Below are 8,468 nucleotides of genomic sequence, written 5' to 3' on the forward strand. Positions count from 1 at the left end.
GAGGTCCAGTCTCGAGTTCATGCCGTGAGGTGAAAGGGTGTTCAATTTTAGTAACAGTTCTGCCTCCCTGTATTTTCTAAGCGGTGTGACAGAACTGAAGGACGGCAATTTGGATGTAATGCAATCCTCGATGACTGGACCCAATGACGTGGTGAGCGACAGGTTTGTCCTCGTCGTTTTCAATAGACCGCAGATGTTGTCCAAATCTGTCGTTCAGCCACTTGCCAGTTTCTCCCACGTATTTCTTGTGGCAACGTTTACAGATTATAGCGTAAATTAAGTTACGATCCGAGCAGGTGAATGAGTGTCGGATGTACCAAACTTTATCCGGGAATTTGATGGAATTTTCCACGAATAAGTGTGGGCATGTCCTGCATCTGCAACGTCCACAAAGCTCCGCCTTACGTTGATTACCGGCCATATCCATCGTCAAGCGGCTCCTTACCAATATGTCCATCAAATTATGGTCCCGTCTGTTGGCGAATAGCGGCCGTTTGTTGAATATATCTCTCGTTTCTACAAGCTCCTGAAGAATCTGACGGTAGTTTGTTTAAAATTTTTGATAAATTAACGTAAGACGGAGCCTTCAGCAAGTCACCTCGCCCTAACTCAAATTGCGGCGTTGCACTGTGGCTGACACCTGGTTTATTAAAGTCTTCCCTTGGAATAGACCCTAGAGAAAATATTCCCCTATGGGATGAATAAAGGGAATTTTATTTAGTTTGGTTTATTTATAATATAGACAAACACATTAACCAACCAACAAACAAACAAAAATAGAACACCATAAAACTTGAGCTAAATACTTAAATGTTGAACACGAATTGTGGGTATATATAAAATTATTACGTGCATTTTAAAACCCTTTGTGAAGAAGACAACCTTGTGTAAGACGAAAACATGTCACTTACGGATTTACCTCCATGCCCAGTCTGTTCCGTGTTACATTTTTGTACATTTACTGTTACTATAACACATTAAGAGGATCAATACGTACTTATTTGATACCTACTTTTTTTGTCTCAGGTCCAAACTGTAAGATTTTGTGATGTCAAAAATGCAATGACTCAATATTGTAACTGTTTGGGATACTGCACTACAGTTGGATTTAGAGTAAGTATTTATTAATGAATAACTATCTTTGAAATCAATTACTTTTCTTCAAATTAAGACATTAAAATATGTCTGTGATTCCATTTATGATAAAGTGTGTATGGTGCAATGTTTTGTATTGGTTACGACAACACTTCACCAAGACAATCAGCACATAATGAATAACATTACTCATCATCTGAATTAACAACAGACACATCGGAACAATGGTCATCCATAAACAAACATCCTGACTACGCCTTAACCATACCGGTCTCTGCCGGCTGGATGACGTTCAGGAAGATGGATAAAGACCGTATGTTGTAATTATTACATTTATTATCAGCTGCATCGTCGCAAACGTGTTTTCTACACAATATTATAGATTTACACAGACTCCATATTTATTCTTAGTATTGTACGCTACACATTTACTAGTGATTATTAATTCTAGTCTAAGTAATGCGTTGTCAAATGCTTGCAAGTTTGTATCAACTCCTTTGTACTTTCATACTAAGACTATTGCAATTCATTGCTGGTACCATTATAGACAGATGTAGACAAGCTAGGTGTGACGAGGTTTCCAGGACAGAGGCGGCATGGCACTCTTTTCAAGGCTGACATTGTCACAATAGATGGCCTGAAAAAGACTTAAATAGTCAAGCACTTTCCACTCCGTTTTTGGTCGCTCCTACATAACGACACCTCTGTAATAATTCGAAGTGGTGATTCAGTATCAGATACTGAATAATGCAAAACCACTATTCAGTATCCATAAGGAACTTTTCTTTATAGAGAGAATTAAAAGTGAGACAATCTCTTTTGCAATGTAAACAAACTGCTGACCTACTTCCAGCTTGAACACGTGCAGTTTCTGATAGCCCGATTTGTTCGTAACAAAAGATGTCAAAATATTTTGATTGTTATTTTTTAAATTTATGCTATTGTGCAATTAAAAAAAGAGCTTTTATGTAGCGCAATATCCACTAAAATGTGCTCAAAGCGCTTTACAAGGGGTCCCTGGTCAACATCATCATTTAACATGTAGGACGGGACATGCCGCCTGTTAATCGATATTACAATGTTTCGGACAAAGACACTGCTGTTAACGGCTAGGTACTAATTTTACACCTGAGTACGGTGAGAGAAGAGTCTTTTGCAAGGACTCAACTATGCACCGTGCGCGAGGCTCGAACCCAGGACCTTCCAATCCAGTAGACCACAAAGCCGCATTAACATAATATTAGAATAAGAATGGCTACAAATAACATTTTAAATGTCTAAATAGACATGATTAAATGTCTCCAAGAGCGTAGTGAATCCGTGGCTTGGTGGATAAGCTGTTTGACTGAGCTCAAAGGTAGAGGGTTCAAAACCCAATAGGGTTATTTTGTAAAAAATCAATATTTTAAAGTTTTGTTTGTCTATAACTGTTTTTTAAACTTTAATTTTAATCATTTTATTTACTTGTAATAATAATAATAATAGTAATAAATAAATAAATGATGATGATGATAATAACGACAATGATAATCGTAATAAATAAATAGTTAATAGTTAACTATATAAATAAGTAAATAAATTGACGAATAACAAATTTAACAAATGAATAAATTCAATTATTGATAAATTGAAAATAAAGGAATTAAAGAATAAATAAAGCCTACAAACTTTAAACCTGGTTTAAAACCATCTTGGCTATATTTTTACATCTTCGAAATTTTTTTGTAATGTTTAAATAGATACTGAATATCAAACTACACTACAATTGGATTCAATTGTCTGATGTCACCTCGCCCAGCAATGGCTGAATTCGTGGTTCTAAAAAAAAAGAAAATCGGTACTTCTTATTCTTCATGCTGGCTATAACTTTTCATGTGTCTTGTGATCAGAATGTGTAAAAGTCAAAACATGATCAGATTTATTATATTTTTTCCCTCTGGATACGCTTTTATACTCGTTAGAGAAATATTTCATAAGGGCATCCGCCATTGTTCCGATAGTTTAGAGCCAGTTACTAATTAGCATGCGTCATTACGAGGGAAGTGACGTTGCGACTGTTAAAGCGTATTGACATCTATGTACTGAATACACGTGGTGTTTTTAGGGGTGTTTCTTTTTTAGAAAACCTGCCGAAACCCGACAAAGTTATGGGAAGTGGGCAGCAGTGGGGAGTCAATCTGGAACTCAGGGAAGTGTACACCATTGGGGAGTGAACCTGAGACTGGGTTTGGGCGAGTTTCGTAAATAAAGCAATTACTTTTTTAACGAAACCCGCCGAAACCCGACAATATCCAACAAATTTATAGGAAGTAGGCAACATTGAGGAGTGAACCTGAGACTCAGGGAAGTATACACTAGTGGGGAGTAAAGCTAAGACTATGGTTTTCGGAGGGTTTCGAAAAAAGAGAATTGCTTCATTCTCGTCTGGTACCCAACTCCTATAGTCCGGATTTATTTCCCATTGGTATCCATCTCCCGTAATCCCAGGTTCATTTTCCACTGATTTCCTCTTCTCATAGTCCCAGGCTCCCTCCCCACTGCTATACACCTCCCCGAGTCCCAAGTTCACTCCCCACTGCTGCTTCTTTTTTTTACGAAACTGCCAAAACCCAGTCCCCGGCTCACTCCTCACTGGTGTACACTTTCCTGAGTTCTAGATTCAATCCCGGAAGCTGCATAATTCCCATAATTTTGTCAGGTTTCGGCGGGTTTCCGAAAAATCACCGAATATACTGAATAGTACAAAACCATTATTCAGTATCAGATACTGAATAGTTTTGTACTATAGTGTATAGTTTTTTACGTAAGCCGCCAAAACCCGCCTAATCCCGACAAAGTTATGGGGACTAGGCAACAGTGTGGGGTGAACCTGGGAATCAGGGCGGTGTATACCAGTGGGGAGTGAACCTGGGACTATGTAAAAAGGATATCGGTGGGAAATGAACCTCGGACTAAATTGATACCATTGAAAGTTGAAGCCGGATATGAAAGTTTGGTACCAGAGGAGAATGAACCTGACAGTATAGGAGGCGGGCGCCAGTGGGAGTGAATCTGGGACTATGTAAAATGGATATCAGTGGGAAATAAATATGGGACTAAATGGAGATGGATACCATTGGGAGTTGAAGCCGGATATGAGAGTTTGGTACCAGAGGAGAATGAACCTGACAGTATAGGAGGCGGGCGCCAGTGGGGAGTGAATCTGGGACTATGTAAAATGGATATCAGTGGGAAATAAATATGGGACTAAATGGAGATGGATACCATTGGGAGTTGAAGCCGGATATGAGAGTTTGGTACCAGAGGAGAATGAACCTGACAGTATAGGAGGTGGGCGCCAGTGAGGAGTGAACCCTGGACTATATAAAATGGATATCAGTGGGAAATAAATCTGGGACTAAATGGAGATGGATACCATTGGGAGTTGAAGCCGGATATGGGAGTTGTGTACCAGAGGAGAATGAACCGGACACTATAGAAAGTGGGCACCAATGGGGATTGGCTGCTTTTAAATGTGGTTTTTGCTTGCATCTTGTCCTGGGTGTGGGACAGAAGAGCCCACTGTATCCCATTTCTTCGCCGTTTGGAGGTTTCCTTCATTATCCAATCAATGGAAAGGATGAACAGGAATGGTGACAGCAAGCATCCCTGCTTGACACCAGTCTTAATTTCAAAGCTGTCAGTAAGCTAATCTTTATGTACAACCCTGTAACTTGATCCTTCATACATTTGCTTAATGAGGTTTGCTTTCTTTTCATGGAGTCCATAATGTGCCAGAATTTTCCACAATGTTGCTCTTTCAAAACTGTCGAAAGCCTTCTCGGAATCCAGAAAGTTGATAATAAGAGGAGGGTTCCATTCTATAGAATTTTCCACTATGACTTGCAGAGAGGCAATCTGGTCCGTGGTTGAACGGTTTTTCCGAAAATCTTCCTGTTTGTCCTGCAGTTTAGCATCTGTTGCAATCTTTATAATTATTCTCTCTAGAATAATACAGTTGAAAACCTCTCCTGGTATAGAGAGAAGAGTGATTCCTCTATAATTATTATAATTACTGAGGTCCCCTTTCTTGATAAGATGTTCTTCCTCCCAAATCCTTAGGGAATATCCCGTCATTCCAGATTCTCTCAAATAGTCCCAGGTTGATTTCCCATTGGTGCCCACCTCCTAATGTGTCAGGTCCATTCTCCTTTGTTACCCAACTCCCATAGTAAGGCTTCAATATCCACAGGTATCCATCTCCCACAGTCCCAGGTTAACTCCCAAATGGTGTGCACTTCCCTGAGTCCCAGGTTCACTCCCACTGGCGCCCACTTCCTATAGTGTCAGGTTCATTCTCCTCTGGTACCCAACCTCATACCCGGCATCAACTTTCAATGGTATCCATTTCACTTTAATCCCGGCGGGTTTCGTCGGGTTTCGTAAAAAAGCACTAATTCTTTTTTACGAAACCCAAAGAAACCAAGTCCCAGGTTCAGTCCCCAATGGTGTACACTTCCCTGATTTCCAAGTTCACTCCCCACTGCTACCTACTTCCCATAACCTTGGCGTGATTTGTCGGGTTTCGTCGGGTTTCGTCGGGTTTCGGCGGGTTTCGGCGGGTTTTGTAAAAAAAGACACACCCGTACAAAACCGGCTTGTCTTTTTTACAAAACCCGCCGAAACTGGGCAAAATCCGACAATATCCAGCAAAGTTATGGGAAGTAGACAACTGTGGGGAGTGAACCCGAGACTCAGGGAAGTGCACACCAGTAGGGATTGAACCTGAGACAGGTTATCTGCGGATTTCGACGGGCTTCGGAAAAAAGCAATCAGTGCTTTTCTACGAAACCCGCGGAAACCCAACGAACCACGACGAAACCTAAAAATATCCGACAAAGTTATGGGAACTAGGCAAAAGTGGGGGATGTTCCTGGGAATCAGGGTGGTGTACACCAGTGGGGAGTGAACCTGGGACTATGTAAAAATGATATCAATGGGAATTAAACCTGGGACTAAAGGGAGATGGATGCCATTGAAAGTTGAAGCCGGATATGGGAGTTGAATACAAGAGGAGAATGAACCTGATACTATGGGAGTTGGGCGCCAGTGGGGAGTAAACCTGGGATTATGTAAAAAGGAAATCAGTGGGAAATACACCTGGGACTAAAGTGAGATGTATATCATTATGAGTTGAAGCGGATATTCGGGTTGGGTACCAGAGGAGAATGACCCTGACACTGAAGGAGGTAGGCGTCAGTGAGGAGTGAACCTGGGACTCAGGGGAGTACACACCAATTGGGAGCTAACCTGAGACTGTGGGAGATGGATAACTGTGGGTATCCGAGCTGAACTATAGTACATCTCCTATAGTGTCAGATCCATTCTCATCTGGTACCCGACTTCTAAAGTTCGGCTTCGATTCCCACAGCTGTCCATCTCCCAGAGTCTCAGGTTAGATCCTCAGAGGTGTGCACTTCCCTGAGTCCCAGATTCACTCCCCACTGGCGCCCTCCTCCTATAGTGTCAGGTTCATTCTCCTCTCGTACCCAACTCCCATATCCGGCTCCAACTCCCAATGGTATCCATCTCCCTTTAGTCCGAGTTATATTTCCCACTGATATCCTGTTTACATAGTCCCAGGTTCACTCCCAACTGGCGTCCTCCTCCTATAGTGCCTAGTTCATTCTCCTCTGGTACTCAACTCCCATATCCGGCTTCAACTTTCAATGGTATCCATCTCCCTTTAGTCACAGGTTTATTTCCCACTGATATCCTTTATACATAGTCCCAGGATCACTCCCCACTGGTGTACACCACCCTGATTCCCAGGATCATCCCCCACTTTTGCCTAGTTCCCATAACTTTGTCGGATATTGTCGAGTTTTGCCGGGTTTCGGTGGGTTTTGGGGGATTGCTTTTTTACGAAACCCGCCGAAACCCGCCGGTAACATTAGTCTCAGGTTCACTCCCGACTGATGTACACTTCCCTGAGTCTCGGGTTTACTCCCCACAGTTGTCTACTTCTCATAACTTTGCTGGATATTGTCGGGTTTCGGCGGGTTTCGGCGGGTTTCGTAAAAAAGCACTTTTTTTCACGAAACCAGCCGAAACCCAGTCCTAGGTTCACTCCCCAATGGTGTACACTTACCTGAGTTCCAGTTTCACTCTCCACTGCTACCTAATTCCCATAACTTTCTCGGGATTTGTCGGGTTTCGGCGGGTTTCGTAAAAAAGACACACCCTACAAAACCACTATTCAGTATCAGATACTAAATAGTAAAAAAACATTATTCAGTATCAGATACTAAATAGTACAAAACCATTATTCAGTATCAGATACTAAATAGTACAAAACCATGATTCAGAATCAGATACTAAATAGTACATAACCATTATGTAGTATCAGATACTGAATAGTACATAACCATTATTTAGTATCGGATACTGAATAGTACATAACCATTATTTAGTATCAGATACTGAATAGTACAAAACTATTATTTAGTATCAGATACTGAATAGTACATAACCATTATTTAGTATCGGATACTGAATAGTACATAACCACTATTTAGTATCAGATACTGAATAGTACAAAACTATTATTTAGTATCAGATACTGAATAGTACAAAACCATTATTCAGTATCAGATACTGAATAGTGCAAAAACATTATTCAGTATCAGATACTAAATAGTGCAAAACCATTATTTAATATCAGATACTGAATAGTACAAAACCATTATTCAGTATCAGATACTAATAGTACAAAACCATTATTCAGTATCAGATACTAAATAGTGCATAACCATTATTCAGTATCAGATACTGAATAGTACAAAACCATTATTCAGTATCAGATACTGAATAGTACAAAACCATTATTCAGTATCAGATACTGAATAGTGCAAAACCATTATTCAGTATCAGATACTAAATAGTGCAAAACCATTATTCAGTATCAGATACTAAATAGTGAAAAAACCATTATTCAGTATCAGATACTAAATAGTGCAAAACCATTATTCAGTATCAGATACTAAATAGTGCAAAACCATTATTTAGTATCAGATACTAATAGTACAAAACCATTATTCAGTATCAGATACTGAATAGTACAAAACCATTATTCAGTATCAGATACTGAATAGTGCAAAACCATTATTCAGTATCAGATACTAAATAGTGCAAAACCATTATTCAGTATCAGATACTAAATAGTGAAAAAACCATTATTCAGTATCAGATACTAAATAGTGCAAAACCATTATTTAGTATCAGATACTAAATAGTGCAAAACCATTATTCAGTATCAGATACTGAATAGTATAAAACCATTATTTAGTATCAGATACTGAATAGTACATAACCATTATTTAGTATCGGATACG

At 39.8% G+C, this 8,468-nt stretch overlaps 1 long non-coding RNA gene across 1 annotated transcript in view; it reads left to right on the top strand.

Annotated features, from left to right (window-relative positions):
* The first annotated feature begins 1,031 nt into the window (after positions 1 to 1,031).
* Positions 1,032 to 8,468, top strand: part of LOC144966679 (uncharacterized) — a 9,983-nt gene continuing 2,546 nt past the window's right edge. Inside the window, exon 1 of the long non-coding RNA XR_013644252.1 lies at positions 1,032 to 1,113. This is a non-coding gene — a long non-coding RNA (uncharacterized LOC144966679). The remainder of the gene's footprint in view (positions 1,114 to 8,468) is intronic.

This window comes from Berghia stephanieae, chromosome 2, assembly GCF_034508935.2.
Source record: "Berghia stephanieae isolate SIO BIC M18660-M18661 chromosome 2, UCSD_Bste_1.3, whole genome shotgun sequence".
NCBI lineage: Eukaryota > Metazoa > Mollusca > Gastropoda > Nudibranchia > Aeolidiidae > Berghia > Berghia stephanieae.